We start from the raw sequence: 16,611 nt of genomic DNA on the forward strand, positions 1-16,611 counted from the left end.
AATGTTGTTGGAATTAACGCTGATTATTTCTTCTCTGAATGGCCAAAGCACGTAATAAGAGGTGGTGACGAGGCGAACGCGCCCCACGTGTTTAGGCAAAGAACAGTCAGGGACAACGCTCACGATATTGCAAATTGCATATATATTTGTATATATATATAATATATATATATATATATATATATATATATATATATATATATATATATATATGTGTGTATCAAAACCTTACCTTTTTCCCAAGAGACGGAAGCCCAGGCGGCGACGTAGAGCGGACACACGAGGCTCACCGACTTGCCCTTGAGCGCCGTGACGGAGCTGACGTCGCGCATGACACGCAGTCCTTTGGACAGCGGCAAAAAGAGGTCGTCCTCTTCGGAGCCCGCCACCAGCACGACGTCGTCTACGACCAGCGGCGAACGTCGTAGGAGCCGCGTGGCCGCCGGGGCCCGCCGCCCGGAGAGGCGCCGACGACATCCGCTGCCGGAAGGCAACGCGCTGGCCGGTCCCGATACGCCAGTCCTGCCCGTAGGACTACTGTCCACTGCAACCGGAGAGAAACGCCGGTCGTTGAAGAAAAGACTCATTGGCAGTATGAGATCACGGGAGAGCGCTCAGCAAAAATCATTAGGCCATTAAGAAACAGGTCGCGTTCAATATATATATATATATATATATATATATATATATATAACCTTTTCTTATAGTTTCCAGACTATGGTACCCTTCTGCAAGGAATACTGTACAAATGCAGCATGTTTAATCAAACGGCTGAACAAATAATAAGCTAACTTTTATCATTGCCTTCGGTATGTGTAATTCTGAGAAACCTTTCGACAAAAGTTTGCACAGCTTCGCTTAGCTTGCAGAGCAGACCTGGTCGGCACTCGGCTATTCCTGGCTTGACTGGGCCCACGTGCATTCACACGTTGAAGCACGAAATGTTCACATTGTAAATCACGAGTATTGGCTAGGTATCGATCGGGTTCGATTGGGAATCGCTCGGCAATCACAGCACCAAGTAGCTTAATTACATTAATGAGCATAATTAGTTTAATGGGGATAATTAGCTTAATTAATCTACATTGCATATTGTAGGCTTGGTCTCGGTTAGCTTGTACCCAAAGTCAACCTTGGCTTAATTAACTAATTAGCCTAACTAGCACTAACTAGACTCAGTCTTAATTAGATTTATTTAGGCTTATCTCGGCTCATCTTGCCGAGCTCTGCACGACTGGGAACACCAAAATCTCACCTTGGATTAATTAGGACTATTGACTTTGGCATAATTAGCTTAATTATGCTTAGCTAATTATTTATTACCATGCTCAACTGGGCTCAATTAGACTTGGCTTAACTAGGTACAGCTACGCTGTTAAAGTGCTTAATCTAATCGGGGTTCCATAACTTTGTACTATACATTGTTGTTCTGCCTTTGAACACATTGCCTCCTACAAAGTAACTTCTCCTCAATAAGTATAATATTGAGGCAAAGTATTCTCTACAGGTGGTAAGAACCAACAACGCCACATAGGCAAACAGAAAATCGTTGAACAAAGACAGTCATGACTCATGAAGCAAGCTTTGTGTCGAGTCGTGCTTCCACTGTGCTAACCTTGCTTGCCTAAGGGGCCTCGTGGGTCGGAAGCCATTTTCCCATGCTTCATTCACACGGGGAAAGCGTGCGACCCATCGTGGCGGTGCATGAGGTGACTTAACGCGTCATTGTCGTGGGTGTGCTGTAGAGCATTTGGGTGACATGGATTATATTTATTAGATCGTCTTGAATGTAACCCAGAGCTAAAGCCGTAGTTGATGGGCTCAAGTACAGAACTAACCTGCTCACAAACTAGAGGTTGAGAGAGAGAACGAAAGAGGGTAATATAAATTATGGAATGTTTGAAGGTCAACTTGAAAACAACATTCGCACGGGTATGCGACGCACGAGGAATTGAAGAAAGGATTATATTAACAACGGCCTGTCTGGAGTGAGCGCACGCTTCCCTCATTCTCTCATTAAGGCCACGTCGCCACATTTTGGCATTCACATCGAACGGAACACAGACATTTAATGGCCGTATCTTCTGCACCCTCAGCTATAAGGCGGCTGTGCACACGGACATTTTAGTTTTCTTTAGTCTCAGATGATTAGTGAAAAAAAACGTAAATTGCGTACAGAGGCAAATAACAGAGCGTAGATATGAAGCAAGGTATTTCTTTGAGGAACAAAGATGACGAAATACGCATTTTTTAAATGTCAGGCGTTAAGCAGCAGTAGTACTCGAAGGTTGTACTCCTGTGGTTATGTTATTTTTTTAATCCATTTATTCTTTACGCCTGCTTGAAAAGACGAAGTTTTCGCTCTCTAGAATCGTAAACCATTGGGCATAAATACCTTAATGCTAATGAACAACAGAAGGGGAATGGATCAAGGGCTCGTGTCTTTGTTGTACACAGCCTAATAAAGCCAAAAGACTTGTCTGTTGGCTTCATTAGGTTAATATTGATGAGGCACTCGTAGCAATAAATTGCAAAACACTGTCGTAAGGCTTGATGTTACAGCATAGTAGTTACAACTTTTACATTCGCTTGATCTCAAAACATGGAGTATTAGAAAGATCATTTTTCTTGTGCAGTTGAAAAGAATAATTCGGCCGCTGTCGCAGAACTTTCATTCATCACATTGTTTATTCCGCACGCAACAACCAATTTTGCGAGTACCATATAGATGGCATCAGAGTTGAAGATTGGCACATATATGTTGGTGACTCTTTATCAGCAAAAAAAAAAGAAAACAAAAAAAAAACTGGATATTCTCCAGTGCGTTTCCGATGGTGAGAAGGGAAGTCGATATTTACTCTGTGAAGTCCGTGACACCTGCAGTGACTGAAAATCTTGGATTTTTTGTTACGAAGCTGCAAAAGTTCATTTTGCGGCAACAGTGGTCGTCGTCCTGCTTGAAGACAGGCATTTTGTAAGTGAGCGAATTTTACGGCTCGAATAAGGAACTCATATGCCAAATAAAATTTATTACCCGCCACTCATAAAAAGAAAAACATTGCCTTGCTAGTTCTAGAGATGTTCCAGCTCCACAAGGTGTGCGGCATCACTGTGCGCAGGACTTCTGCTGCTGCAAACTTCCATGGACATGAGTTGATTTCTGGCCAATTTAATAGTCATGACCATCCGGTGCTCCAAAAGTTAGAGACGCATACTGCTAAAGAAGAAACAAGACGACATTGTTTGCTGACGTAGCATTTTGAAGGGGTAGTGTTACCAATTTTCGAAGCTGATGTTATTCCGCCATACAAATCTGTGTGTGTGTGTGTCCCGATCCCTAGGTGTTCCGTTTTTTTGCGCTGGTAAAATTTGTCATACAAATCTTCTGCATACGCAGACGGCTCTGACCGAGTGTGAAGCTCAGTAGAGGCCGACAAGGTATTTTATTTTAATATCAGTAGGTGCGCGGTGCGCACCTACTGACATTAACCCTAGAGTGACGCACCAGTTGTGGTGACGTCAGGTACGAAAAAATGGCCGTTTGCGCGTCACCAACGGAGCCATGGAGTGGAGCTGCCATGGAAACGTCACGATATCTTGCGCGAGCACGTGACGAGAAACTCATACCGTGTCGTGACGTCAGGGTACACTAGGAACCAAAACTAGCTTTTAAAAATATGTTGTAATTAATTTTCAAGGGCACACTGACGCTTACCAGTACATTTTCCAAGCTCTTGAGGGCTTGGCCTTTCATTTGACGCACAAAAGCGACAAATGAAAATTTTCGTGATGAACCAGAACAGACGTATAGCAACCAGGCGCAGATTTACACGATTTATCTTTCCTTCTCTTGTCGTGCGGGCTGCCAACTCTCTTATACAATTGCAACGTGCCTAAACAGCACCCAGTGTAGCAAAAAAAAAAAGGCAAAACAACGCTCGTGAGCATAGGATTCCGTGCTTGCGTACTGATGCTGACTGAACCGTGGGGAACAGCCGAATCGTGCTGAAGACGACGAAATAATAAAAGTTGGAAGAGCTGAATGCGAGCGAAATATCTAATGTATGTGATCAAATCCCCAAACAACCGCGCCTGTCTCGGCACGGGAAGGGAAAGAACGCAGTGGTGCCTTGACACAAAGCAAAGCGCCGCAAAAGGAAGCAGGAAAGCAAAACACGGCTCGAGAGCGCACAAGGGCAAGACAGCCATAGTGCGCGGGACCGCGCGTGGAAGACAATAATTTGGGAGGCATTATTGGCCAAATCCGTGGGCAGGTCGCGACGACAATCCGAATTCTTTCTGTTCGCGTCTCTATGGAAACGGCTGTGCAAGTATATCGATACGTTCGCAGCAGAGGCCATGCTGCAATCTTTGTCGCCGAAACGCATGTGGCCATATTTCGGCACTGGCTTCGCGACGACAGGTCGCCGAGGAGCCACCGTTTCTTTCCCTCCCTTGCCTCTGTTCGGAACAGATGGCACAAACCGCAGCGACCATACCGGGGCAGGAGTTACGACCTGGCGTCGCGCATATATATATATATATATATGACGACGCATAAAATAAACACTGTATGTCGGAACTGGCCGGCCAGCGCCAAGTTTGTCGACAGAGCTGACGGCAAACGAAACAAAAAAAAAGCAAGACAAAAATTCTGGGAGAGTAAGTTCAGCTCCCGAGAATATGTGGCTGTGCGCAGGAGAGCGAATAAGAGGGCAGCCGGAAGGTGCGGGTCAAGAAGGGTGGTAACAAAGAGGAAAGAATGCAGGAGAGCAAAGATTGGTTTTCTGGCGTGAGTTATCGTTCTAAATCCTGCAACGAAAGGTGCTACCTCAACCGACGGCGCCGCACTTCTCCACGTTTTCTTTCAACAGTACACGCCTTCGGTACCCGAACGACGTGGACCAAAGGCCGCGGCAGGTGGACGGCCAATACTATGATAAGGAGCGCCGCCTTATGGTTCGAATTCGTGGCGGCCAGCCATTCTTGCAGGTGAAGCCTTTGCTCAAGCCAGCCGTTGCGCGCTCATTGTGTGCCGTACGACGGCTTCTCTTCGTAGTCCTCGCTTATTGCTCACAGCTGCGCTCCGCGCAGAGTTGCGTCTGAAAGCGAGGGGGTCGCCCGACCTGCTTACATTATTTTTGTTCCAGTCGTTTCTTTTTATTTCTGAGCTGCGGATTCTTCTTCTGGTAATTATTTTATTGCAGGGGCACGTAAAGAGCAGGGTACTTCTAATATGAGTGCTTGGCAGAAGAATTGTTGTCGGCAGCCCACAGTGTCCCTTCTAGAACGTGAAGGAACGAAACATCTAGAGATCTAGATTAACTGTAGAATTAACAGTGGTCGTATAGACTACAACAAGTAACAGTAAACTAAAGGTGCCGTCAGTGAGCTTTCAAACTGTTAATAATTGTTTGAAGGGAATTATTTCGATGAAAAGGAAAAAGAAAAGTATTGTTAATGACTTGATGTCATAACCAATCTCTAGAATGAAAAAAAAAAGTTTGAACGCGAACACACTGTTAATATCTGCTGTCTAGGTTGTAGGAAAAATAATCCACACAGTACATAATGTCCTCTTTGCAGTAGATGCAGAACGGCACGCTTCAGGAAGTCTCTATGAAAAGGTGCAGGACACCGTTTTTTTTTTTAAATTTGACAAGGAGCTCTAGCTTCTGAATTGCCTAACGTGCACATGTAAACACCACACGTGAGATAGCCTCATCTAGTTCCCGGGATATGTCCTAATTTCTTTCTGCGGAAGTCTGAGCACGGCTTTTCGAATCATAAAACGTTGAGCACGGCGTTTTAGGCAGGTGTCACTACTGATTTCCTTATCCTGTTTCCGGCTATATAAACGCACACGAGAAGTAGTATGTACCATCTACTTTATGCGAAGTAGTTGTAGGGCTGAAAAAAATATTTGGTTCAACTGGGGATATAAGTTCGCTCAAACTTAGCACTCGGGTTCCTGTTGATTCATTAAACACGTACGTTCTATAACGCATTCTACCGAAGTTTCCTCTCGTGGAAAGACGGTAACCAGATAACACGGCCGTGAAGCTCTTTCACTTTTTTTTCCTTGCAGCTTACAAGCTGGAAAACAGGGAAAAACACGTTCTCTTTTGCTATAAAACGGCACCGGTTTTCTCTTCATCTTTCTATTCGTTAGTTTCTCTCATCCGCGGTAGTTGGACAGGAAAGCAAAGCGAGCCTCATTTGCTCATCAGTTTAATTTCCGCGCTCCTCAAGAGGCGGCAACTTCACTTCTTCACGTCTACGGCGCTCTAATCCTAAGTGGAGATGGCAGCTTTCTCCGGTCCCTGTGGGCAGCAGCAGACTTGGCGCAGTCGCTAGCCTTGAAGAGCGTCTGTCTGCCTGCCCTCCTTTTCTTCGCTACCACCGAAACGAGATAACACGCTGACGTTCCTGGGGACGCGCGCAATTCTACTCACGTCGACGCGGAAGGCGACAATTCTCCCGCGAGTTGTCTTACTCGCGCCGTGCGGCCGGAAGAGGCATTAGGACACCTCTCGGCCGAGGCAGGGTGGGAACGCCTACTTGAGCGCTCGTGTGTATGGAATGACAAGGCCTCTTCGTCGCGCACATTTTTCGAGGAAAAGTGGAGCAGCGAGGATATCCTGAAGATTTGAGACTCCCTATAAAGCGCGCTCCCCTCCTACGCGAATGTGCGCTCTCCTTGAAGAGAAAGGGCCACAGCGCGCTGCGAATGGAAGCGAGGATTCTTTTTTTTTTTCCTTTTTACCGCTTCTTTAATGACTGAGTGTGTATGAGCCCGCCCGTCTTACTATAATCATCCAAAATAATTAATGACGAACACGTTCGCCATTTCAAACCGAAGCACACGATCAAGACATTTGACGTTCAAACGATGACGTCACGTCAGTGTATCTCAAATGATTGGTTAAATGAGGTCTAGCGTACATTTTATCTTGCCTCCTTCTCGTGCGCGTTATTATCAACAATTTACTCACATAATAATGCGGGACTGACTTCATAATATTTTCTATTTTGTACAAACAGCTTGTCATTGACCGGGAGCCTTTACTATCATGTTGCATGTCATAATTGAGAGATGCCTGCTCTGATGAAGTGCTCTAGCGCATGGATTGCGTTGGTATAACACTTGTGGCCCCTGGTCCATCGCAAATGCAGAAAGAAGTGTTGTACGAAAATCGGCGATGAAAATTTCCAATACTTCATGCGTCATCAAATGAGTCAATCCAAGAGACTCGATGAACTACACAGAGAGCATGATTCCTTGGGCGAAGCGAAAGAACCCTTCGCTTCATGAATTAGGCCCTGTTAAATAACCTCCGCGAGAAACTGCTGTAATCACATGCTAATGACGGCGTTGCGGCTTGTTTGAGCTTTAGTTGTGTACATCATTTACAAGGCAGTAAGCTTGTTGATCTGGTCAGATATTGTATCAGTCATTGCCGCATTGGCCACGTTACAAGACGGATGGACATATTTTCGTACAGTTAAAAACAAAGCAGCTGGTTCCCACGGCAAACAACGGGGTCTTCTATCCTTGCAGCACGATGACCAGGATGAACACCACACACGAACCAAAATACAAGAAGCTAGTAGCATGTCCGGGCTTCTGTGGGTTCCTTACTTTGTGATATAAAGCAGCGCACGTATAAGACGCAGCACCCACAAATATACTAGTTAATCGCTTGAGCGACTCTATATTGTTTGCGCCTAACGCACGGGTTAACGCGTAAGAAGGGCGAAGGGACGCCCAAACTGCTTGTTGCCAATCGCCTTACTCCTTGTATAAGCACGGACCCGATTTTAAACCGCCGAAGGTTACCCTTTCTTGGTACGTCTATGAAGCCACTGAAAGCGCTCTAAGTTATGTCGTATGCGCTATGTACGATGGATTGACGGCAAAAGACTTATTTGGCGAAAAACTGGTGCACCACATTTTGTTTTGCAATTGAGTCCCCCAAGTCCTCAGTAAAAATGATTTCTTTGCGTTTCGAAGTAAACAAAAAAAGCGTAATACATTTATTTGGAAACAACCTATACAAAAGAGACGGCCAATCATATGTGTACCTGTTTCACAAGTGAGCGCGATAGTTAGTTACTCCAAGTGAGAGTTAGTTTGAGCCTTTGTTGCAGGTATAGTTGTGTTCTGGACGCTACAATAGCATCACAAACACACACACACACGCACGCACACACACGCACACAAACACAAACACGCAAAAACACACAAACAAAGAAACGCGCGCGCGCGAGCGTTCCACACACAGACGACGCATTGCAAGGAGTCCCACGTCATCGCACTATTCTATGTGACTTAGCTACATCTACAGACTATATAGGAATATTCAGTGTGGGAAACAAACGGCAGGTCCTTGGGAGTATTGGTTGCGCGAAACGATCGCGTGCAGTCAGCATAAGATGTATCATTTCTGTTGAACCTCCACTCTAAGTATAGAGACAACTTGCTGCAAACGTTTTGCTCATGAGCTACACCCGGTATCCGGTCTTATAGTTCACTATAGTTTATGTCTCTTCTCCACAGCTCTACATATAGCTATCCCTTGTGTATACGTTTGGTTTTCCCATAATGACATTTCGGCCGCAAATGCGTTCCGCCCCAAGCGCAGTCCGAGTTTGAAATGGTTTTCTGATTGCACGACAACTCGTTCATGCGCCTACGGTGTGGTTTAGACCTCGGTATCGGCGAACGCGTCCCCTCCCCCATTGTTCTGCTCTCTTGCATTCCTTGTTTCTAGGCGTAACGACTGTTTGCAAAACAGCCATCTCGGTCTCCACGCTTCATCTCTGATGGCGTCTGCGCCACGCTCGGTGCAAAGCGTTCAATCGCACACTTTTCCCGCCGCGTCATCGTTCATCAGCGATTATCGTTTTCCTCGTCTGTCCCGCTAGACTCTTCATGGCGATCTCACGATGCGCTCTGGTTTTGCATTGACTCTGCGTAGTTCACTACACAGCGTAGCAACGTTACACAAGCCAAATCGGTTAATGCGATTCCTGATGCGTAAAACTTCTGAACCGTGCTTTCCGGCTCAGCGTGATTCACTCGAAATAAAAGTGAACCTACAAATGCGTCATGCTTAAGTGCTTTCCTAAAGCGACGCGAAACTAAAATATGACTCAATCAGATATCATTTGTAGCCTGGATTGTGCGAGGCGTATGAAAGTTTTTCTTGCAACGGCAGAAAGAGTCTTTTTATATCTGATGTTTAGTAGGTGGTGGCGACATTCAGAAAAGTAAGTTCCTGACAATGATGAGGCCTAAGTTATTTAAAAATGCATTCGATCTACGGCAGTAAAAAATATCTGCTTCTGTATACCTTTGTAGAAGCCAGAAACTTTGAAAGGCTATTGAATGCTTCCACTGATTTTTCGTCTCCCTAAATGTTCTAGTTGTGAATATATTTTGTATTATTATAGCCAGGAATCGGTCACGTTCTGTGATTGTAGGGTTATACTTACCATTACAGCTTTCAAATTTAGTTTTTTTGTGTGACCTGGGCGCCTGTAAGTGAGCGTGGCGTTTGCAGTATGAAAGTTCGCGCCAGAAACACGCAAGCCTACGTCTTTTAGGTAAGCGTTTACATCATCCATTCATATTAATGTATTCATGCTTAGGCGGCACCTCGCAGCGTCCGAGGTTTATCTGAAAGGGACACTAACGTGAAGCAATAAATTAGCTTAGATTGACAAATTATACCCAGTAAACTATAGTGTTGTTAATTTCACCACCATATGTTTATTAACAGATGAGAAAATCAATGTCGAAAGTTTCACATTTAAATATCCCGCCGAAACCTCCGATGGTGACGTCATGGATTTCAAAGTGTTTTTTTTTTCGTATTTTGGCCACATTGGCTCAACGAAATTTCCTGAAACTCGGTATGATAAGTCTCTGGCTTCCTCAAACAACATGTATTTGCACTTCAGTTTTACGGATTAGGGACTAGTATGCAGGCCATGAAAGTCTACAACGTCACGGCGCCTGGTGCGGGAACTTCAAGGTGGCGGCGCCACCAGCATTTACTTTTTGCGCGTTTTCTCGCTTACCAAGCGTCGTCTCGCAGCAAGCGTGGTGTTCCTGGTATCTTGAACGAGTAATTTACTAATACGAGAAAAATCGGTTTTCTTTTTAGTGTCCCTTTTACGTCATCGCGCACACAAAAAGCAAGCAGGAATAAGCTAGAGCCGCGGAGAGCGTTTACGTGCTTATGTTGCAACGTTGAAGGCTTTGCCCGAAGTTGTGGAGTTATATTTATAGGCATGATGTATGTCCGACAGTGGAATTGGGGGTGCCACAGGCGGAGTTAGCCCAGCATTCTTGGCCGGAACTCTCTGCACATTATGGTACGCGACGTCACGCTCACGTAACACAGATTTTCCGCCCGCTAAACGATATCGAAACTTAGCTCGGAACACCAGCGTGCTTTTCATTTTATGAGGACCTGGGCAGGACCCCAGGAAGAATAATAGAATCAAATGAACACTTTTAGATGCAAAGCAGCTTTTGCACGAGGCTGTGTCCGTCGTAGGTGGTGGCGTCCGCGCTCCACTGCGCATGCGCCTACTCTCTCTCTCCCACTCTCCTCATTTACGCAGGTGTTCGGTCGCCTTCTCTCCTCTCCCGCGCTGCAGCCGCAGCGCAGCCTCTCTTCCCACGTGATGCAGCCGCGCCGCAGCCAAATACAGCCTGTAACTCACTCTCTTCTCTCCCTCCCCCATTTCATGTCTATATAAGCGCGTGCGCTCGGTCGACTTCCGTCATTCTCGCTTCGCTCCCGTTCAGATGAGTTGTAACGTCAACGTCGGCGCCACTCGTTCACTCGGCGCTAACGGAAATCAACGCACAAGCACAAAGTAATGATAACACAAACACTGAATACAAACCTCACACACTAACGGAAACGCCGAGTGAACGTAATGGAAACTTGGTGTGCGCCCCAAATGCTGCTTCGCATCCCCTCATGGTTCTCTTGAGTGGGAGATGGTGTAATTTTTTTTATCCTTTAGTGCACACACACGTATCTGCAGTGATACTTGTACTCGTCCGTCATTCAGAAAATGCACAACCAGCTGCTTGATATGGTAAAACTCTGCAAGAATCAGTGCCGAAATGTTCGGTGCGTATTTCGTGTTATTGAATGAGCAGAAGGGCTGTAGTTGCCTGCAGTGTGTTAGCGCAAAATTCCAAGCACTCGTTTTTCACCCCTAAGGAACGCAAGTTTTGTTCCTCATTGCGTTCAAGTTCTCCGTCACGATGGGTGTGCCTGCAGGGCCCCAATTTCTAGCACGCTTTACTAGATGCTGTCAAGGACAGCTGCCTGTGACAGGAACTGGTTGTGCGCACGAAGACTGTCATTTTATTTTCTTTCCTTCTGTGATCGCCATTGGAAGACTGAACAGCCATTCCCGAGAACTAAAGATCACCAAAATGAGAGCCTACAGGCAACATTCAAACGACTTCTGGATGTTGGACGAGTGTGTACATGAGCGAACGTGGATTCCACATTCTTCTACGCTCTGCAGATGGAAATAGCGATAATCACATAGCAGTAGTCCTAAGTTGAAGCAAGTGATTTAAAGCAACGAACTTGAGAAATTGAACACGTTTGTGAATACATTATGTTACTGTTGCTTCAGCTCGGTAATAAGCAGAAAAGCTGAGCTACAATTTCTCCCACTCTACAACGCTAACGTGGACACAGAATCAATGCACCAAGAGGGTGATTATCTGTAGTCGTGAAGGACGTCTAGGAAAAGGCGCAGGGCCCGAGCTCTTATGGCCTTGGGTATTTGTGAGAATAACATATGACCATAGTTCACATTACCTGTCAAGCAAGGTCATATATTATAGCACGCTGTTGAGCCTCGTCCCTTTGCCAATCAGGTAATAAAGGGACACTAAAGTGTAATATTAAGTTAGTTTAGACTGATAAATTACACTCTGAAAACTCTTGTGTGGTTAATTTCACCGCCATAGGTTTATTATTAGATGAAAAAAAAAACAATGGCAAAAAATTTCCCGCCAAAAATCTTCGATGGTGACGTCATGGATATCAACGTGTTTTTTCGTATTTCGGCCACATTGGCTCAACTAAATTTCCTGAAACTCGGTATTATAAGTACTTCCTCAGAAAACGTTGTACTTCATTTTTACTGACTAGGAACTACTCAGGCACTAGAAGACGCCATCGAAATCTATGACGTCCCGGCACCTGGTGTGGGAACTTCAAGGTGGCGTCGCCACCCGAATTTTCTCTGTGCGCGCTTTCTCGCTCACCAAGCGTGTTCTCGCAGCAAGCAGAGTGCTTTCGGTATTGTGAAAGAGTACTTTACTAATATGAGAATAATCGTTCTTCCCTTTAGTGTCCCTTTAACAGGTATCAGCTGTTACATTGGCGTAAAGAACTTGGAGGACGCTTGAGCTTCGCCTTCAAGAGTAGAAAGCGATAGCGTAATCGGGCCCCGTGCGCCTCGCCTTCTCAAGTGCTAGCCTAGCTTGGGTTCGCGCTGCATTCCTCAAGAGTGCCGTAAGCAAACGAACGACTGCGCTTGTAACATTAGCCGTTTAAAAATATCCTAGAATGCCTACTGCAAATAAGCATTCTCGGGTTAACCCGCAAGTTAGTTGCGAGTTGACGCTCTCTCTTTTCGCCTTTTCTTCTCGGTGGTTTGCGCCGTCGAATTTTCTTGTGCAAGCACACTTGTTAAGTGCGCACTACACCATAATTCTTCCTTTCGCAAATCAGAGAAGGGTCCACTACGCGTCCGTAAGGCAACATGTGAACCTACGCAGCTGCTCACTTTGACGATCTCTTGACGCTGTCGCTTTAATAGACATCAGAGAGCGAATCATTAGAGATCTTGTTTTGTGTATAAAACCCGGGAAACAAAGCATCGTCCTAGACGTCAAACGATTTTCCTTGCAGGAATGAATGAAACGAAATGCGCAGTTAGTTCGAGGGTCCTTCTTTTGTTAACTGTGGCCACAGAATCTAAGACGGCGAAGGCAGGAAAAACGCAATGGAAACTAATATTGTTGCATGCAGAACAACTGAGAAGAAGACCAAAGACACGTACACACATGCGAGCATAGGCGTATCTACCGGAGGGGCAAGGGGGGAGGGGTTGCCCCCCCCCCCCCCAGTGAAAATGATGGGTGGGCTCCGCCCCCCCCCCCCCACTTTCGACAGTGGTGATTGTCGGCTGCAGACTGGGAAACTAACTAGTCAGGCAAAGTTTTACTTGAACGCAGCAATAACGTAATTTTGTAGTGAAATTTGTCCTACGGTTCTGCTGTGACGACTGTCCTCCGTGTGTCATGACCACGCACTGTAGGCTACCTGCGGTGCGGGCTGCCTATTCCACACTTCTGTGTCTTGTGCTCGAGCATTGCAGAGGACGCTATCGCTCAGCAGGGGCTCTATAACATTACAGCGATCTGTCATGATTTTATTTTGTCCTGCCTGGCCTGAAATTTAAGTAATCCGTGGCACAAATATTGGGCGGGAACCAGTAAACGTTTTACAGCCCGATCAAATGCTCCTTATTCAGGAAATTCAGTTTCTTTAAAAACGAATAGCATCGCCACTGCTCCATATCCAAGCTGCTGTGAGTTGATGAGTGTGCAGAAGTGTCCAGTATTTTAGTTGTGCCTAGCCAGGGCAGCTAAAATAGATTCCCACTTTAGTCTCCGATTAGCCTGCTTCACATGGCTTATCATATGGTAGCCTGCAGCGATCGATGCAGCTTGTAACAAGGTAGTGGACTCGAGTACATTGAGAAGCCCAGCTTTCAAGTTTGCCCCGTTACTTGATTTACCTCACCAGGGAGATGATCAGCGTCCACGGTTTTCTGGACTAAGAAAGCTGCCTACCTGTAAAAGATTGTGTGTGTTATTAATAATGTTTATTTCTCTCTCTACCTCTTTGTCAGCAACGATGAGTTCATAGAGAGTTGTACACGCGCAAAAACAGCTCAGCATTGTTATACTAAAATTGAAAGTATCGATTACACATATGAATCCATCTCGCTCGCTGCTATAAGCAGCCGCTGCCAATTTGATTGGCGGGCAGCCTTCTTAAATTACGTTCAGAAAGAGACACTCTCTGGCTATTTCAAAAAAAAAAAAGAGTTATTGTGCAGCACAGTAATGTGCTGCTTATTGTGCACACTTCATTTTAAAGCCGTGAGTTTTCGCATACTTGTGACGTCGCGTAACAACTGGCGGCGATTTTATGGCGCATTGAAAAATTTTGATGAATAGCGAAGAACCAATGACGAACAATACACCTTATTGAACATGGTTCATTATTATTATTTTTTACGCAGTCATGCGTTCGTGGCAATTACGCGGTGGATCACTTACGCGTCATTTGTTGCGTCGTTTTACGAGCAGGTGCTGTGAGCATGACCCAGAAAATTTTGACCAGTCATTAACAGCTAACGACCTATACGAAAGAAAACAATGCGGGTTAGTTTAACGCTATAATCGCCCACAGTTTTTCAAGGAAAATTTGAGCTTACACAGTTTACGTAGGCTATTTACTTGGGCGAACCGGAGGGGAGGAGCAAAGGGCCACTTCCCCGCTTTTCCGTCCACACCACAACCAAGCTGGGAAAAGTAGGAGGGCAAGAAACGACCCCTAGTATATAAATTCGTAGTCATTTATAATCTTATAACTATACACAACCAGTTCAATGTGGTTTGCTTAAGTATTAATCGACTGAACTTCGTCTTCTTCTTAAGAAAGACTTCACATTAGAGGGCTCGAACAGTAAAGAAATTGGCACTAGGCTTATCCTGAAAACTTCTGCGAAGTACATTGCTTTGTCAGCCACATGTTTTGTTTAATAAGTGAGAATTTAAGGTACTAGAGTCATAGCAGGCTCTTTTTTTTTTTTTTCGAAAGTCTGCCCTTAGGCATAATATTTCATACTCATCGTATCTGCAACACCAAACTAAGACTGGGAAGTTTGCTGATGGAATGCTCAGATGATCAGGTTAAATTTGGGTGTACGTTTTAAACTTCACGGTAATATTTTGAAAATGTTATTAAACACTGCGGTGTTGTCGCGGTATAGGGCGGCCCCGCCTGCACAATCTGTTTGTGCAGATTTTTCCTTGATTTAAAACAAACAGTTTTGAAAAGCCAGTCATCTGATCAGCTCTCTCTCTCTCTCTCTCTCTCTCTCTCTCTCTCTCTCTATATATATATATATATATATATATATATATATATATATATATATATATATATATATATTGAATCGGCCGTAACGTTAGTTAAGGCATTTTTCCTTTTTAAAATGTGCTACCTACAAGTTCATTCAATATAGAAAGTACCCGGACCTGTCGTGCCTTCCCTTCATTTAGTTATATATATATATATATATATATATATATATATATATATATATATATATATATATATATATATATACACGGTGGACAGAGTGAGCAACTCGCGAACGAGTTGGTACGCCACTGCATGCGAGCGCTGACTAACTACTCGTATTTGTCAACGCGTCACATGTCTTCATCTTTGTCACCCTGCACGTAACCAAGAATGAACCATCTCGCCCAAGTCAAAGTGCTCTTGCAGGAAATAAGTGTTCTCTTGCACAGAAATGTAGACATCCCATGGAGGACGAAAAGCTTAGGCGAGGCCCCTGAAGTTCGGCTGTGTTGAAGGGTGTGGAAGTCACGTGCTGTTTTTCACAAAGGAACAATAGTAACGGCAGTTCAGCCGTCGACGTGTTTATGGAAACTGCGACTGTGAAGCTCTCGCCTCCGTGGTCGATCCTCTCGGATTTCACGAAATAAGATAAGAGTTTTTGTCCCCGACTTTTCTCGCAGCACATTCCGTTCGCCAGGCAAGCTGGGTTTGTAGTGGGGGGGGGGGGGGGGGGGGGGGGGGGAAGTGGTTTTTAAGTAAGAAAGAACTGAAGAGAAAAGTGCACCCCGCAACTGTCTCCATCAAAGTGGGACACCTCAGCAGTAGTGCACAGGGGGAGGGGTATGGGGAGGTAAAAGAAGAGAGTGGAGGTACAAAAGGGAGAGGACGGAACGAGAGTAGAGAAAAAAAAAGTGGGGTGGGGCTTCACTAGGCTGTCTACCGGTAAGAAAAAACACAACGAGAACTAATTAGAGGCGCTCACGCAGTCCGCTGCCGTCAACAAAGTCCAGCAGGGCAGAGAGAGCACGCTTGACGTGCTCGCGGCGGCACGCCGGAAAGAGAAGGTGCTGTGCTGTTGCCCGAGGAAGTCCAAGCTGGCTGTACACGGCGAGCATCACTTGCTTGCTCGCGTCACAAGCAGGGCATTCGAGCAGCAGGTGGTCGAGTGTCTCCAAGTCGCCACAGTCGATGCAGTATGGACTGCCACGCCCGGAGTGCCGATGCTTGCGCTCGGCGGTGTAGTTGTCCCCAGTGCGGAGACGGAGAAGGAACCCGCGGTCCCTTCGCGAGAGTCCCTTGAGAGGGAGCCGCCGCGGCGGCGTGCCGGCTGCCACGCGAAGATCTGGATGTCGCTCGCGCACGTAGCAGGCTATTAGGAGACGACCGACGTCCGAGA

The 16,611-nt window shown here is 45.6% G+C and overlaps 1 pseudogene; it reads right to left on the reverse strand.

The window, feature by feature from the left end:
- Nucleotides 1-16,611, reverse strand: part of LOC119405178 (Down syndrome cell adhesion molecule homolog) — a 591,162-nt pseudogene that overhangs the window by 272,458 nt on the left and 302,093 nt on the right.

The sequence above is a fragment of the Rhipicephalus sanguineus genome, chromosome 1 (assembly GCF_013339695.2).
Source record: "Rhipicephalus sanguineus isolate Rsan-2018 chromosome 1, BIME_Rsan_1.4, whole genome shotgun sequence".
NCBI lineage: Eukaryota > Metazoa > Arthropoda > Arachnida > Ixodida > Ixodidae > Rhipicephalus > Rhipicephalus sanguineus.